At 55.3% G+C, this 8,541-nt stretch overlaps 1 long non-coding RNA gene across 1 annotated transcript; it reads left to right on the top strand.

Annotated features, from left to right (window-relative positions):
- Positions 1-4,023: 4,023 nt before the first annotated feature.
- LOC131478615 (uncharacterized) lies at positions 4,024-8,295 on the top strand. The gene is made up of 3 exons (XR_009244582.1): positions 4,024-4,101; positions 4,568-4,712; positions 8,244-8,295. It is a non-coding gene; the product is annotated as an uncharacterized LOC131478615 (long non-coding RNA).
- Positions 8,296-8,541: the final 246 nt, after the last annotated feature.

The raw sequence follows: 8,541 nt of genomic DNA, 5'->3' as shown, positions 1-8,541 counted from the left end.
TGTTTGGAGCTCATATCTCCAAATATGAAAAGCCCATGTTCTTACACTAGTCATCTCGAATAAGACCATGCAAAGCGATTCAGCGTATACACCGATTACTTCTTCTCCCCTTCAGTTTTGCTGCTTCCTACTATCGGATGACACACAATTGGGTGGGCTATACTTGGTTGGGGATGTCATGGTTACAAACAACTTGCAGGACAGCTTATGTTCTAAGGGTAAGTCACTCTGCAAACAAGCTTCTCTGTTCTTTTTGAGAGGTGTATGGAACCAAAAGTTTTAGCCACGCTATTTAGCTCACCTATCGCCCAACCAAGCCCAGAGGCGTGTCCCAGCATTGCCAGCTCCATAGGGCCGCGGTGGAAGACACCACCCATTCAAGATTCAACTTTCACTCTCAAAATGGTAACTTTTTCTCCTAACAGAAATGAATCTCCTTACGACCTTTCCTCTGACTTTGCTGTGCTTGTTTCCAGAAAATGAGCCTCTCCTGTGAGATTTGACCGTGGAGGTCATGAGCAGTTCTGTCGTTTTCATAGTTTCTTGGTGATTGCACAGACTCCAGGGGCTTGGTGTGCTAAGTGGCACTGATCCGCCCTTTTATTCTGCACTGATGTATCTCTTGACCCAAGTGGTACTACTTGCTACAAATTTTTCTGACCCAAGAAAATTTCTCAACAACATTTATAGACTGAAATTGAAGAGATGGTTGACATTAATACGTGTCAGATATGTAGTTGAGTTTGCAAAAGACGCTCCTGCATTATTACTTAGAGGACAGCATCTTCAGGAAACACTCCCCCATCCAGTATTGTGACATTATTTCAGTAGAAGCTATCTTCTACCCAACGCATGCGGTTTTCCTCCTGTGACCAGGATAGAACTTAAAGAAATTTCAGAGATGATTCAGTAGAAGATCTTGATCTACTGCAGGTTCATAGTGTCAATTTACGGGATCCACAGTATTGCCTTTAAAAAAACACACCAGAATGCAAAACCTTTATGTAAAGAAAAATATAAAAAGATCGGGTGATCCTGTTTGATCACACAAAAGTATGAAATATGGTGTTGCCGATGTGAGTGAGATCATGCCAGACCAATCAAGGGTGTTTTTGTATTAAGGAGTCTTAATTAACCAAGCTTCGTGATAACAGAGCACACTAGAAATAGCCAATCACAAGTCCATATGGCAATCCAGTCTCAATAGGGGAAAAAAAAAAAAAGGTCATTAGCCTGGTCATTAGCCTGAAATCCATCCGTTAAGCTGAAGACCTATGTCCCAGCTGTGTAAGTTCTCCTAAGGGACATACAGCAAATAACCTGGACACACATTCACCTTTCCCTGGCTTCTCTGCCCACATTCCATCACTGCTAGGACTCACCTCTCCCATAACTATCCAAAGTACACACATTGAAAATACAAAGCATCTTAGCCTTAACATCTTCACTGTCCCGCCCAAGCAGTGAACATCAGATGAGGAATACAGACACAAAGGGGCCATGCTGAAGGGGCCACCTGTCCTTGGAGTCTGTCTGTAGGAAGCCAGAGAGCAGGCAGGCACTTGGGAGGCCAAGAGTCAGAGTGCCACAAAGATGGAAGAAGGACCAAGAAAGGAAGCCCCTCCATCTCATGGACCTTCATGGGGCTTGTGAAGGGAGTGGTTACACTAAAATGCAATAACACCCCACCTAAGTGGTGGGGCAATGGCTTCCAAGATCCTGACCTTGAACTAATTGCCTACTGCACAAAAATGGAAGGCTTCAGGATTTGTCCTGCTGGAGCAAGGGTCTTGCAAACCTGTCTCCTTCCGCTGTTAGTATATGTGCTTCGGAAGGGACCACCATGCATTGCTTTGGTTCCATACACCTCTCAAAAAAAACAGAGAAGCTTGTATGCAAAGTGAATTACCCTTAGAATATAAGCTGTCCTCAATCGTTGTTGATGTTATATTGGGACTCTTAATTGACTGGGACGATATTGTACCACCTCTACCTTCAGACCAAAAATGGTCTCCCCAAGAAACTGTTCAACCCATCTGGACAATAAGTAGCTGGACTCTATGCTTGGTATAGGAAAGAATCTTGATTGAATTTGAACTGTAATATTGCAACAAGGTGGAGGAATCCACAATGGGGGAAGGGTATGGGGAGGGGATGGGGGAAACCCAGAGCCTATGAAACTGTCACATACTGCAATGTAATAAAAAATATATATAAGCTGTCCTGCAAGTTGTTTGTAACCATGACATCCCCCAACCAAGTATAGCCCACCCAATTGTGTGTCATCCGATAGTAGGAAGCAGCAAAACTGAAGGGGAGAAGAAGTAATCGATGTATACGCTGAATCGCTTTGCATGGTCTTATTCGAGATGACTAGTGTAAGAACATGGGCTTTTCATATTTGGAGATATGAGCTCCAAACAAATGTTAAAAGCGGTAGATTGGTTGTTGCCAGGCTGGTTTAAAAGCAGTGCCTCTCTTAAGAGAAGCATTCTGACTTTGAGTCATTTTTTGGCGTCTCGGGAGGTTTTTTTTCAAACGCGAGGGGCGGAGGCGGACCCGAGCGGCGGCCATCTGCGGTCCCACACTGCCCCCACGTGGCCAAAGTTTCACCGAGCGAGAACAAGGGTGGTCAGCGGACGGCCGCAGGGCGCCCGTTTCGGCTGAAGCCGACCTCGTCCACCCACTGAGGGGCTCGGGCAGCACGAAGGGCCAGCCGAGAGCCACCGGGGCCCGCGCAGGGAGCCCACCCGGAACCTCGCGGGGCGACCCCGGAAGGGGAACGGCGATTGTGAGCGCTGGCAGCGGGCAGCCGAGGCCCCGCCCCCGGGGCCATAGCAACAGAGGCGGGCCGTCCCTGCCAGTCAAGGTGCGTCCCTTCCGGGGGCGGGCGTGCGGTGGCTGCTGGGGAGTGTGGCCGTGTTTGTGGGGTCCGTACGGAATGGCGGTCGCTGCTCTGGGCGAAGGGCCCGCGGGCGGACGTGGGGGCGGCTTGTTGCCCTCGGCGGGGTGGCGGGCATGGCCGCGCAGCGACAGCGCAGAGGAGGGAGCCGTCGGTCGGCGGGGCCTTCGTCGGCCTGGGCCCCGGCGGGCAGCGCAGGCGGGCCGGCTGGGTGTGGTGCGCATGCCCAGGAGCGGCGGCCGAGCGGGCGCGTCACGTCCGCCTTCAAAGGCTTTGGCGCGAAGTTGCTGCTGCTCGTGCCGTGGGTAGGTGCGGGGCCGGGAGGAAAAAGGAAAAGGAGCGAGCTGTCGGGCGGCCAGCCTGCTGGGCCCAGGGCCGGCCCGCCGCCGTCACGCGCGCAGCCTGAGGCCGCTGTGTCCTGCGCGCGGTGGGCAGCAGCCCGGCGCTGGCCGAGAGCTCGAGACGCAGGAGCACCGCGGGGCTGCAGTCTGGGAGCAGTGCTGCCGGCGGGCGGGCGGGACGGGCGACAGACGGGCCGAGGGTGCTGGGACAGGAGCGCGTGGGGGGTTGAGGCGGGACGAGGCCAGGCCGTGGGCGCATGGCTTCCCGGGTGGGCGCGGTGGCGGGTCCCGAGCCTGCAGCCATGGTGGGGCGCGCAGCAGGCGAGCTCCCGCGGGGCCTCGGCGGCCTTGGTTAGGGCCCAGCGCTTTGGGCGTTGTTCGTGTCTGCTAGGAAGGGCTGAGCCCACGGCGTGGGCGTCTGCTGTCGCTGCCCTGCGTGTGTTCGCCGGCTGTGGGGGCCGGAAAAGGCCGCAGGGACGACCAGGTGGGGGGGGGAAGGGCCCTTGCCGGGGCGTGGGTCTCACCAGCTGCTGCTTGGTGAACCCTTGAGCGCTTGACCCAGGGGCGGTCCACCGACCCGGAGGAGTGCAGGGCGAGGGTGTGGAGGGAGGCCGCTTGCCCTCCTCTGTATGGGGTGCCTTCCCTTGTGGCCTGCCTTCCCCGGGAGCCCCTTGAGGCGGGACCCCGTGGTGCAGGAGTCTGTCGCTGAAGCACCTGGTCCTGTGGTGTCTGCGCAAAGCCCGTGCCATCTTCCTTGCCGGGAGAGTTGGGCATGAGCATCCCCTTCTTGCTGTGTGTCCCGGGCCCAGTGAGCAGGGCTGCGGTGTCTCTGGAGGAGTCCCTTGGCTTGCGGCGAAGGTGGGAGTGAGGATGAGCCTGTGGTGAATGAGCGGCATCGGGGAGGGAGCGCGTGGGTGCGTGTGGTGTGGTGGGTAGCGTTGGGATCCGGGGTCGGCGCAGGTCTGGGTGGGAGGGGAGGAGCTCTGGGGCTGTCAGGCTGTGATTGTTTTGTAGGCGTGGGGTGTGCGGGTGAAGGGAGATGCAGCAGCTAGGCCTGCAGGGAGAAGGGCCTGCACGCAGCCCGCAAGGTCCTGGAGCAGCTGCTGTGCGCACCCCGGATCTGAGGCCAACGGAGTGGACGCAGACAGAGTAAGGTGGGGGGGGAGGCTTGGGACTGGTTTGTGGGGCTGGTGGGGCTGGTGGGGCTGGTGGGGCCCAGGAACCGCCTTGTGGAAGTTCATGGCAACATCCACGTGGAAGTCGAGTTGGTTTCAGGGTGACAAGTTGCAAGTGCGTGTGTGATTTTCCTGGCTTTGTTTTCCAGGGAGGCTGTGAAGGCCTGTGCCCGTGGTCTGCAGTGACATGGGGACGCCCGGCAGGGGTTGCGGGGAGCCGGCCACTTGTGCTGGAGGCTGGAAGGACCATGGAGCCGAGCAGATGGCCGCACCTGCTGCCTTGTGCTTCGCTGTGTGAGTTTCTCTTAAAGGGCCCTGTGCGTGTGTGTGTCAGCCCTGGAAGTTCTTCCCGCCTGGGAGTGTAAGGTGCGGTGAGAGGAGGCGTGGGTCAGCAGGCGGGAGGCAGGCCCCCAGTGGAAGGCAGGGGCGTGCAGTGCGTGCATGCGTGCGTGGGGCTGTAGATAGGCTCCCGGGTGCTCAGCGAGGTGCCCTGTGTGCCGCAGCGTGGAAGAACTTGCAGGTTGAGGAAGGCCTGAGTGTCCAGGCTGGCTGCAGGTGGCCAGCACTTCCTCTCCTGGCTGTGCGGGGCCCTGGGGCCTTGGGGAGCGGCACGGGGGGTGCGGAGCAGAGGCTGTGCGGCAGCAGTCACCGTCCCTTGCAGTAGTTTGTGCCCTACACCGGTGTGTGCCGAGGCGGCCAGGCCTGCGGGGTTTTGGTGCTTGTCCTGAAGCCTGTCCCCCCTGGCTCCGCCCCACCGGAAGGGGAGGTGAGGGGAGGGTTTCCCTGGTTTCCCTTTCTCCTAGTGGCTTTTCTGGGTGGTCTCTGTGGCTCTGGCACTGAGTGAAGTTGCCTCACTGTGTACCCTCGCTCTGTCTGCAGCGGTCAAGGTGGAGTTTGTTGGCAGGAGCCACAAGGCCGGGTGCATGGTCTGCTGGGTGGAGACGCGCCTTCCACTTGGCCGTGTCTCTTTGGCAACCCTGGGCGTCCGCGGGCACTCAGGTAATGCATTTCGTCCCTGGTACCTGTGGGTGCCGCCCATCTGCAGGGGTAGCACCCCTGTGCCCGCTTGGAGGCCATGAGGCTCCCAGAGCCTCAGCCATATGCGTGGGTGGTGCGGCCTGAACGACCCCTCTGCCAGAGTGAAGTACCGAGCTCTCTGGGCTGCGGGCAGCCGCATCCTCCTGGCTGTCCTCTCAGGCTTCCACGCAAGGCCACCGCCCCGCAACCTCACGGCCGGCTTTCCTCTTCAGATCCCCAACACCGCCTCCCCTCCTGCCTCTTGGCCGGTGCCCTGCCTTGGACATTCATTGCCCAGGCACCTCCCCAAGTGCGGAAGTCCCGCGGGGGGCTCTGGTGTCTGCCCCGAAACCTGCACCTGCTGTGATCCGGGTGGCAGGGAGCAGCACGGAGCCTCCTCTCCCAGTCGTTGATGCTGTGGGCCTGAGGGTCACGTGTCACTGGGATCCGTGTGTTTTTTTCAAGGATTGATGGACTGATTTGAAAGGCGGAGTTTCAGACAGAGAGAGAGAGAGAGAGGCAAGGGAAGGCTGAGGGAGAGGTCTTCCATCTGTTGCTTCACTCGCCAGATGGCTGCCACAGGCTGGCTGAAAGCGGGCGCCAGAAGCTTCTGGGTCTCCCCCATGGGTCCCGGGGCCACGCATTTGGGCCATTGTGCACTGTTTTCCCAGGTTCATCAGCAGGGGCCGCATAGGAGCTGGGGCAGCCGGAATTCAGACTGGCACCCACGTGGGATGCTGGCCGTGTGGCTGGCGTCTTTACCCACTGTGCCGCTGTGCCCTCGCAGCTTTCTGTGTCAGGATGGTCCGTGTGAGCTCAGGTGGGAGCTGATGCCGAATCTGACAGCTGGCTGCTTGCCTGCCCCTAGCGCCCTGTTCCAGGCCTGGCCCCTTTCTCCTGAGTGTGGGAATTGCTGCCATGCTGTGTCCGTGTCTCACTGTCTCGGCCATTCCCCACGATCAGCTCTGTCGCCAGAGACAGACTGTTCACGTCCAGTGTTGTCACCGTAGGAAGTGAACGTAAATAATGTGTGCTTGGCTTTGAATGGAATAGGGTTGCTTACCTCTTTTACATTCCTGACTTTTTTTTTTCAAATTTTTATTGCAAAGGCGGATATGCAGAGGAGGAGAGACAGAGAGGATGATCTTCCATCCGAGGGTTCACTCCCCAAGTGGCCGCAATGGCTGGAGCTGAGCCAATCCTGAGCCAGGAACCAGGAACCTCTTCCGGGTCTCCCACGTGGGTGCAGTGTCCCAAGGCTTTGTGCCTTCTTCAACTGCTTTCCCAGGCCACAAGCAGGGAGCTGGATGGGAAGTAGAGCTGCCGGGATTAGAACTAGCGCCGATATGGGATCCTGGCACGTGCAACGTGAGGACTTTAACCACTATGCTATTGCGCCAGGCCCCATTCTTAACTTGCTATTCAGCTCAAGGCTCATTAGGAAGCAGCAGACTTGGTTCATTGTCTCAGTGTGTTCCTCCTGATTAGTCTAGTACTGCTTGTGAATTTTAGTTATGTACCAGCTGACTCATAGATGTGTGAATTTCATTTTCACTTTACTTAGGATAAAACTTGTGTTGGATAATGTTTCTTCTCAAATATGTGATAATTTATGTGGCAAGCTGGAGCTTCTGCCTTGCAGTCTAAATCTGAATTTTAAAAATATTTTTATTGGTAGGTCAGATGTACAGAGGGAGACGGAGAGACAGTGAGGCAGATATTTCGTCAGCTGATTCACCCCCCAGGTGGCCGCAGTGGCTGGAGCTGAGCCAGTCAGAAACCAGGAGGCAGGAAGTACTTCTTGGTTTTCCATGTGCGGTTGCAGAGTCCCAAGGCTTTGGGCCGTCCTCGACTGCTTTCCCCTCCAACAAGCAGGGAGCTGGGTGGGAAGCTTTGATGCCAGGGTTAAAACCAGTGCCGATAAGGGATCCCAGCATGTTCAAGGCGAGGGATTTAGGTACTAGGCCACAGCGCCGGGCCCTAAGTATTACATTGATATTATCGATGCCACGGGAATGGGAAAGAGCTAGTAATGCTCGTGGATCTCTGAATAGCATTTCAAATAATCACGCATTTCTCCCACATCTCCTGCCTCTCCACAAGAAAACACAGAAAGTTTGAAATCCGATCAACATCACTGAGTTAATCTGCTGTGGTACTTCATCAAGGCCTTATCGTTGGCCTGCTGTGTTGTGTTAGAATTCTTACTTTGAGATGCAGTTCCCATTGTGATGATATTTGCAGTGTTGATATTTGGGACGTAGCTATGTCATGAGGGTAACATATTTATGAATCTGATTATTGCCGTTTTGCTGTCTCTCTCACATTGTTATTTTTTTTTTTTAATTTTTTTTTTTTTTTTTTTATTACAAAGATATACAGAGAGGAGGAGAGACAGAGAGGAAGATCTTCCATCCGATGATTCACTCCCCAAGTGGCTGCCACGGCTTGTGCTGCGCCGATCCCAAGCCAGGAACCAGGAACCTCTTCCGGGTCTCCCACGCGGGTGCAGGGTCCCAAAGCTTTGGGCCGTCCTCCACTGCTTTCCCAGGCCACAAGCAGGGAGCTGGATGGGAAGTGGGACTGCCAGGACTAGAACTAGCACCCATATGGGATCCTGGGGCTTTCAAGGTGAGGACTTTAGCCGCTAGGCCATGCCGCCGGGCCCTCTCACATTATTTTTATAAGGATATTTCGACAGGTTAATGGAAAATGCATACTGTGGTTTTCACCATTTTTTTCTTGTCATGATTGAATTAGAGATTTTTGTATAAAAAATATACTTTCCTTTTGATATCATTTCTTCAGAGAGTTCTTGAAGGCTCCTTCTGGAACCAGAGAAGACAGCTGTCTGCAGTCCCCAGCGAGTGTCTTCGGCGAAACCTGGCTCTGCTCGTGTCCTGATGACAGCTTGCCAGCCTCCAGAACTGTGAGAAACGGATTCCTGTTGTTTATCACGTACCCAGTTTATGATAATTTGCCATGAACGCCTAAGCCAAGAGGCCTCAGATCCGGTGACAGGTTATTTCCATTGCTGCCTAGAGCAGGTTCAGCCAAGAGGAACTTGTTCCTGACGCACGCAGGCGGCCCAGGCCCGCGCCTGGCT

This window comes from Ochotona princeps, chromosome X, assembly GCF_030435755.1.
Source record: "Ochotona princeps isolate mOchPri1 chromosome X, mOchPri1.hap1, whole genome shotgun sequence".
NCBI classification, from domain to species: Eukaryota; Metazoa; Chordata; class Mammalia; order Lagomorpha; family Ochotonidae; genus Ochotona; species Ochotona princeps.
The sequence above is the reverse complement of the archived record's forward strand: the minus strand, read 5'-3'. Positions and strand labels throughout refer to the sequence as shown.